The sequence below is a fragment of the Hemicordylus capensis genome, chromosome 5 (genome assembly GCF_027244095.1).
Source record: "Hemicordylus capensis ecotype Gifberg chromosome 5, rHemCap1.1.pri, whole genome shotgun sequence".
In the NCBI taxonomy this organism is placed as follows: domain Eukaryota; kingdom Metazoa; phylum Chordata; class Lepidosauria; order Squamata; family Cordylidae; genus Hemicordylus; species Hemicordylus capensis.
In genome coordinates this window covers 121236499-121243486 of record NC_069661.1, presented here as the reverse complement: position 1 = coordinate 121243486, position 6988 = coordinate 121236499, and positions in this window count along the sequence as shown.

The window sequence follows — 6988 nt, the reverse complement described above, 5'->3', positions numbered from 1 at the left end:
GCATGGATTCAGAATAAACCCCTTAAAAACTGGAGGATTGACTGGTGTCCTTTTGCTTCTTTTAGTTCCCTTTATTTAAGCTCCTTGTTTCTGGGTGTCTGATATCTATAAACACATGTACATCATATAGACACAGCACCCCATCTCTGGAATCTAATGTCCATTCTTCTATGTCCCCTGGAGCTCTCCCAGACCACAGGCTTTACCGCAGGTTTTCTATGAGACTCTACTGTGAGTCTGAAGCTATCCCAATATCCGATGCAAAACTTGGATTTTTAAACCTCGGATAGACATCCGACAACACTCCAACTCGTGATGAAAAAACCCCAAATTGTGTGTGAGGTGCTCCCTGATAGATCGCAGGGACTTTGGGGGTAAATTTGGCCAATTCCGTAAATTTGGCCTCCATTCCAGAGTAGATGCAAACTAAAAGCTAGGTGTGAAAAACTTTCTGGAGACCAGAGTTCTCAGTCCTTTTTCATTTACTCACTTATGTTATGGGGCCTTTATCAGCTGCACAGGCCCTGCTTGTTATGGAGTTTGTGCCTTCTTCCTCCTCCTGTATTTTCCCTCCAGGTGGTATACAGAAAGTTGCTTCTGATTGGTTCCAGCAAATCTTATGACCTTTCACAATCTGGACAGTTTACACAGAGACATGGAAATAAATCTCCATATCTCCTCCTGAGAAATTTGCTATACAGGGTTAAGGAGGATCTGGGAAATAGCCTATGACTGTGTTAATATTTCTGTCTGCATTCTTGAAGCCTGCAGTCTTCCTTTCAGAGACATAGGGACATTCATGTTTCCCTCAACCTTCTGTGATTAACGTGACCTATTATATGGTGAACGTGATCTATGTGAACGTGGCCAGAATTTATAAGGTTTGTCCAGTTAGATGATGTGACTAGCTTCCATCATGAGAAGGACGAAGTTGCAGCCTACTGTAGGTAACTGTTAACATCTATTCTGTTCTGTTTCCTGTGTGGATTCCTTTGTCTGACATAACAGACAGCAAAAGCCTTTCTTCTCCCAGCTTTCTAAACTGTGTTGAATACCCTGAATTGCTCTGGGAGATTATTCAAGTTCCTGGTCAACCTTCCCTAGAGAAGCATCACGCAGGGGCGTAGCAAGGTTGGAGTGGGCCCAGAGACAAGATTTTAAAATGCCCCCCCCCCCTCACTGAAGCTTAGCTCATGAAGGAAAGAAATATTAAATGAGGCTGAATAGTGGTAACAAAAAGCATAGTAAAATTTATTTCTCTCTCTCTCTCTCCCCCCACCACCCGCTATGGGCCAAAATAGAACATCATCCTTAATTATTTTTAAAAAGGTTTTTTAAATTGTGGATGATGTAAGTCAGTTAATGGTACTAAAGAAAGACATGCTGTTCTGGTAGCTCCAGGTCTTAACATTCACATCAATTTTGGAGGATGAATACAACTGAAGGAAGCCCAGGTGGGTGCATGGCTGGGGGAGTCATTCATGTGACTTGCCTCTGGGGGCCCCCCAAGGCAGTGAGCCCCCAGACAACTGTCTCCCCTTGCCCTATTATAGTTACATCCCTGGCATCAGGTAGAAATGCTATCATTTTCTGAAATCTCTGATTGAAATGTTAAATGTAGGCAGAAGCTACTAGGGATGGGCCTGGACCGGTCCGGAGGCCATTCAAAAAGCCTCCGGACCGGTCCGGACCTGGGCGGTCCGGTTCGGGTGGGGGGGTACCTTTAAGAGCGGCGGGAGGGTTTACTTACCCCTCCCGCCGCTTTCCCGCTTGGCACCGTAATGTTTAGAGTAATTGGGGTGGCAGGACACCTCCCTGCCGCCCCTTACCTGACGTTGCTTAAAAAAACTCCCAGCCGTCCTTTGCGCATACGTGTGCACGTCATAGAGACGAGCACGTCCCTGTGACGTGCGCGCACACGCTCAAAGGACTGCTGGGAGTTTTTTTAAGCAACATTGGGGAAGGGGCGGCAGGGAGGTATCCTGCCGCCCCAATTACTCTAAACATTACGGCGCCAAGCGGGAAAGCGGCGGGAGGGGTAAGTAAACCCTCCCACCGCTCTTAAAGGTACCCCCCCACCCCAGTGCTGGACCACAGTTGGTGGTTCTGTGCACACCCCTAGAAGTTACCTAGCTCCAGTGAATGAGATAATTCCTGACCAGGCTGATGCAGAGGTGATGTCTGAAATCACCTGCTATCTTAATTACCGTGAAAAATCAAGATCTCTAATTAGCATATGCTTATCTGGTCAGTTTTATAAAATCCAGTCCTCTTGCCATACTTTCTGGCTTTAACATATACTGGGGTATGCACAGGGCCTCCCTGTTTGAACCGTGTAGTATCTGACACATCAAGAGTTAGCCATAATTCCATACTAAAGTGCATATTTTGCATACAAACCATTCCAGGTCCAGTCCATGGCATCTCCACTTTTAGAATGTGAGCTTTTTGGGGACAGGGAGCTATTTTATTCATTCATTCATTCATTCATTTCTGTGTAAACTGTTTTAGAAATTTTTGTTGAAAAGCGGTATATAAATATTTGTCATATTTGTATTCGTAAAGGATTTCAGGACGTACCTCCACTCCAGCTGTTAAAGAGCTGCTACCTATGAGAACAGACAGTACTGGGTCAAATGGATGAGTGGTCTAATTCAATACAAGGCAGCATCGCACATGAGCATAGTGGCTTAGGAGCCATTTCTCTACGTTACACTTTTGCATTGTCGTTGCTCCAGTCATGTTTGGCTTGAGGAGTTAGATGGGTAAGGTAGAAGACATGGTGCCCCGATACCTATATATAAAGCAATTATATCAGCCATCATGACCCCATCAAGATGTGAATTGCTCCATCAATATGTGAACAGAGCAACTTGGGACCTGAAAAAGTGAGCTTAAAATGTAAACTGGGAACTGGGCAACGTTGGCAGTCATGGGCCCCATATTATGGTGACAGGGCAGTTGGAACAAAAAGATATTATTTGCCACAGAACAAATAGAGGAGTACAAAATGCTGCTCTTAAAGGTGCTCTGCCCCAGATTTCCAAACACTCCACACATGTCCCAGTTCTACACCCCCAGTGTGGTACTGGAGAAAGAGAAGGGATGCACAAGCTGACTGCATATAAACTGGCTTCTGCAAATGACTGGCCTTACCATTGAGCAATTACTTCAGGTAGGAGAATCCAGAGAAGAAGCAAGCATGCAATTCTCCCATCTTTGCCTCTGCATATTATTATGGAAACTGAGCTCCAGTCACTTTTAAACTTGCACATCATGACAATTAGAAAACATGGGGTTACAGTTTAATGAAGCATCCATAACCAAAGCCCAAAGTCAGCTGAATTAATTTGTGTGTCCCCCACCAAATATTTACCTTGGTGTATCTGAAAACAATAGCAGATACTTTTCAGTATCTGAAAAGCCCTATCACAATGGGTTTCTGATGCTTTGTAGGGGTGTGCAATTCGGATTTTTGGTGTATCGATTCAGATCCGAATCGAAACACCCCCAATTCATTTTTGGTCCGAATCTGAACCATCCGAATCACCCCAGATTTGATTCGGATCCGAATTAATCAAAATCTGAATCCAAATTGAATTGGGAGTTTTCAAGAGATTTTAAATGCAAACCATGAATCCACTCTCATTTGCTACCAAATAATCTACATCTCAGAAACAACAGAACCCTGTACCCCATGGGTTAGAAACCCATGGGGGTGGTTGGAACCCTATGTGCACTATACCATCACTTGCTCTGGGCCACCCCAGCACCCCCAAGTGCAGTTTTGGGGTGGTGAAACCTCCATGATTCCCTATGGAGAAAAACCTTAAAGAGATGCATAAACTTCAACAAATCACCAAAAATCAGCCCTCTGCACAAATCCTTTGAAAAAATTCTGGTAGCTTCCTTGCTCCCCTTGGGCACTACCACCAACCCCATACCACTCTAGGCCACCCCTTTCCCCCCGACGTGAAGCAATACACCTCCATTATACCTTATGGGGAAAAATAAAGACGCGTAAACTTCAACAATTCACCAAAAATCTGCCCTTTGCCCAATCTCTCTGCATTTTGGGTGGCAGCCTCCACCCATTATGCACTACCACCCCACCCCACTCTTCCATCCCAGATCCCACTTTATGCCCCAAATCTGCCCCAAAGACACTAAAACTTCAACAACTCACCAAAAATCAGCCCTTTAACCAATCCCTCTGCAATTTGGGTGGTAGCCTCCCCCCATTACGCACTACCACCCCACCCCACTCTATTGGCCCTGGGGCCCAAAATTTAAGTAGACGTCAGATCGGACCTTTTTGTATTGAAGTCCATGGGAGGCAAAAAGCTGGGAAATTCAAATAGAGGTCAGAACTCAAAATGGAGGAGGAAGAAGAAGCAATTTATCAGCCACAAAATGGAGGGCCGAAAATACACATAATTTGGAGCTGAAACAGAGGTGATTCATTTCGGCTCCAAAACATTTCAGGGGGGTCAAGGGGGTGATTCATTTCAGCAATGAATTTCAGCAATGAATCACCCGAAATGGGCAGTTTTGGGTACAGATCATTCTGTACCCGAAACATTTTGCACATCCCTATTGCTTTGCAAGTTGAAATGCTTTTCTTTCTTTTTTCTTTTAATTTTTTTTATAAGTTTATTGAAATAATAAAAAGCAGAGCAAAACATAGTTACATCTCTTGAAATTTCCATCCGGCAAAATTCCAAGCTTCAAGTGTCCATCTATCTTTTCACACTTCAAAGATGATATTCTTCCAACATTACATTTGGCAACATTCCATTCTTCCAACATTAGCATTTGGTCTAGTTAATCTTTTCCACAACATTTGGCTCCATAAGTACCCAAAGCATTTCTATACATTAGTTCAATGGAAAACAGCTTGTTTGTTCTGACCCATGAAAATATACTGTGTGCCCCAGCTGATAATAATGTTGAGCTCTTTCAAACCTGGTATGAATCAGGTTTGAACAATATCTAAAGTATATAGGATCCCACTGCATCGCTCCATTTTCTTGTTTGGTCTGGCGAGCATAAGGGTTCTGTTTCATTCGAATCTCTGACTGTATATTGGCAGGGGGTTTGAGTGATGAACAACAGCCAGAAATTGTAAGTGGGACCAATAGTACACTTCCATCACTTTAACGAAATATGTGCATACTATCAGCATAATCTCTGCATAACCCAAGTGTTGTGATGTAAATTTGATTATATATTTTCTCAAACCTCTGTAGCTTGAGCTTACATGTGAAACACAGGTGAGAACGTGATAACTTTGATTCAGAGAGAAAGCAAGCATTTATTGTAATATATGCTTTAACAAAAGAAATTTGTTCCATGTGTCATCAGCCCGGCGCTTGTGACTATTCAACAGCTCTCCAAAGAACAGCCGAATATTTTACTAGAAGCCAAAGTTATCAATTCAGCAAGCAAAACAAAGACACGCATTGTTCCCAGCAAAAACGAAAAGAAGAAGTCCATTTTTAGAGCAAGGTTTTCAGCTGGTAAGGAATGTGCAGTACGATATGGAAAGCTCTTCTGAATGGAGATGGTACAATGAAAAGACTAATTCCTCTGACACAGTCGTGTTATATTGAATATTGTTAATGTAACATATTCACACTAAAAAGATTCTCTCTCTCTCTCTCTCTCTCTCTCTCTCTCTCTCTCAACATAAAATTCATGCACAGTAAAAAAAACAACCAAAAAAACACACACAACTGCATCTGGTTCTTTTTCATGCATCCAGAAGTGCTCTTACCCCTGGACCTGGGACCCCTAGGACCCCCCACATTCTCTTTAGTCTGTCCTGGGTGGTATGGTTGCCGGGGGGAGCATAATCATGCTTAATTTGCAAGGGAGGGCCTTTAGGTCCAAAGGCCTTTATGTCCAGGCTCCAAAATTACCTAGGTATCTCTGCATATATCACCTTTTTGTGCTTCATTGGGCATTTTGCTTGAATGTGTGAGTGCAGCAAACAGACGTGCACTCCCTCCCATGCCAACGCATTCACTGGCCATGTCCCCTGGGCCTCTGCACATCTGGCACCTGTCTTCAGAAGGCTGTGCCAAACTACCATACAGTGTGGAACCCAGAAGCTCCAGGGTTCTACATTGTAGGGAGGAACCTTTCCTGTATTTGTCGCTGCCTTCTTCAGACAAGCACTGAATGTGGCCGAGAGTGTGTTGCCAGTGGGCTTCTTGGTGTGAGGGCCATGGATGCCTGGCATGCATCTGTTTCTCATGCCCCACATTCATGGATATGACTAGGGATCAAGAACATACCTATCATCAAAGAGTAGAGCATAATTGGCCCAGCTGGATGTCCTTTATCATCTACATAGAAATAATTATCCAGGTTCAAGTTTGGAGAGTGGCAGACCTTCTTAAATGTTTTGACATTATTTAAGGGTCTACAAGTAATTTCTGAACCTTGTGTGACTCATCTGTGATGAAGCCTTGCAGATGAAACATGCCTGGAGCCCCCTTCTGGCATGAGAAAGTTACCATGTTGAACTTTGGCTTGAGTATATGACCCAGTTTGGAATATATGACCCAGTAGTCATCTCTTTTTAGTGATGGAAACAAAGTTCAAATTGTGGGAATATGGAATATAAACTTCATTCAAAATGCCCCACTTCTTTCAGAGAAATAGAGATATTTTCTAATTTGGGACTGGCCTTGTATCGGAGTTTGCCCATCGCTAACACTACTGTCAACCAGTCCTCCCTCCCTTCCTTTCCTTCTCCTCTCCCAAACAGAACAGAGACAGAAGTGCTAATGACAACAAGGTCTCTCTTCCCCGCACCATCCTTCTTCTGTCTCCCTCTCCCTCCCTCTTTCTACTGCCTAAAATCCGGCAAGAACAATGTCACAGGTGCAAGGATCCCTTGGAAATGGTTCTCTTGGGCTTCAATACCCTGGCACCTCATTATTCAAATCTGTTTTTTAAAAAATTGATCAGTTGAGAGCTG